Source organism: Myotis brandtii, unplaced genomic scaffold, assembly GCF_000412655.1.
Source record: "Myotis brandtii unplaced genomic scaffold, ASM41265v1 scaffold500, whole genome shotgun sequence".
NCBI classification, from domain to species: domain Eukaryota; kingdom Metazoa; phylum Chordata; class Mammalia; order Chiroptera; family Vespertilionidae; genus Myotis; species Myotis brandtii.
Genome location: NW_005369062.1, coordinates 764,411 through 765,987, shown reverse-complemented (window position 1 = coordinate 765,987; position 1,577 = coordinate 764,411). Strand labels below are relative to the sequence as shown.

The window sequence follows — 1,577 nt, the reverse complement described above, 5'->3', positions numbered from 1 at the left end:
GAAGGTCAGATAAAGAGCTTCACAGATAAGGAAAAGCTAAAGGAGTTCATCACCACTAAACCAGTATTATACGAAATGCTGAAAGGTATCCTTTAAGAGGAGGAAGAAGAAAAAGGTAAAGATACAAATTGTGAACAACAAACATGCATCTATCAACAAGTGAATCTAAGAATCAAGTGAATAAATAATCTGAAATGGCTCTTGGTCGAACGTTTAAAGATTGTTCTTTAATCTCACACTGAGATTAAAATCTTACCAGTAACAATGTGGCTCCAAAGGCAAAGCAAAACACCATGGTTCTTGCCAGGTGAGCCTCATTCATGATGCTGCCATCTGCTACTTTTAATGGGTGTAACACTGTTAGTGTTTTATGCCAGATGTGGTCAAAATTGATAACCAAATGAAATACCTATCATACTCATTAAGTTTAATAAAGCATTCCTAGACAATTCAATTGTACTGATCCCACATACATAACCAAACTGGATTTTGCCAGCCAGTAATAATATGACTCCAAAAGCAAAGCAAAACACCATGGTTCCTGCCAGATGAGCCTCATTCATGATGCTGCCATCTGCTACTTTTAATGGGTGTAACACTGTTAGTATTTTTTGCCAGATGTGGTCAAAATTGATACCTAATTCTTCCAATAATAGTGGTTCATCCTCAAAGCTGTTTCCATGGAATGGCTGAGGAGCAGTTGGGGTATATGTCTGAGCTGGCTGGGGATCTGCCTGGCGTATGGCTGCTGTGGCTGCATCACGTCTGGAGGGACATACCGACCTGGCTGCGAGTAGTCACAGCCAGACACTGTTTGCTACAGGGGCCTCCTCTTCCTCCATAGTCATAGGACTGCTGTGACCGGTCATCGATGCTGTAACTTGTCTGGTAGAAATCCGTGTTTAAGTTATCAAAGCCTGACATTGCAAATGATCAAACGCAGAGGCGGTGGCAGTAGCTTCTGCGGTGCCTGATAACCCCTGAACTCCCTCCACAAAGAAATTTTAAAAAATTGTAGTAAAATATATACAACATAAAATTTACCATTTTAAGTGTATAGTTCAGTGGCATTAAGTGCATTCACGTTGTTGTCCAACCATCACCACTAGTCACTTGAGAACTTTTTATAATGCTAAACTCAAACTCTGTACCATTTAACATGAAGAGGGACTTAAAAAAAAAAGATAGATAACAACAAGTGTTAACATTGGTATGGAAAAACTGGGACCCTCATATTCACTGGTGACTGTAAAATAGTGCGGCTCCTTAGTGAATTTGTCTGGTAGTTCCTCAAAATGGAAAATGTAGAGTTAACCCTTGATCCTGTAATTCCATTTATAGGTATATACCCAAGATAATTGAAAATATATATCCACAAAAAAATGTGCACATAGAAGACAAAAAGTGGAAACAAGCCAAAAGTGTCTTGGCATGTAAATGTTTATAAACTGATGGAAGGCTAAACAAAATGTAGTATATCCATATAATGGAATATTATCTCTATATATAAAAGCCTAAGCAACTGTTACAACTGGTTGACCGGTTGCTATGATGCACACTGACCACCAGGGAGCAGA

At 38.9% G+C, this 1,577-nt stretch overlaps 1 pseudogene; it reads right to left on the bottom strand.

The window, feature by feature from the left end:
• Positions 1 to 383: 383 nt before the first annotated feature.
• LOC102260349 lies at positions 384 to 936 on the bottom strand (annotated as a pseudogene).
• Between the last annotated feature and the right edge of the window lie 641 nt (positions 937 to 1,577).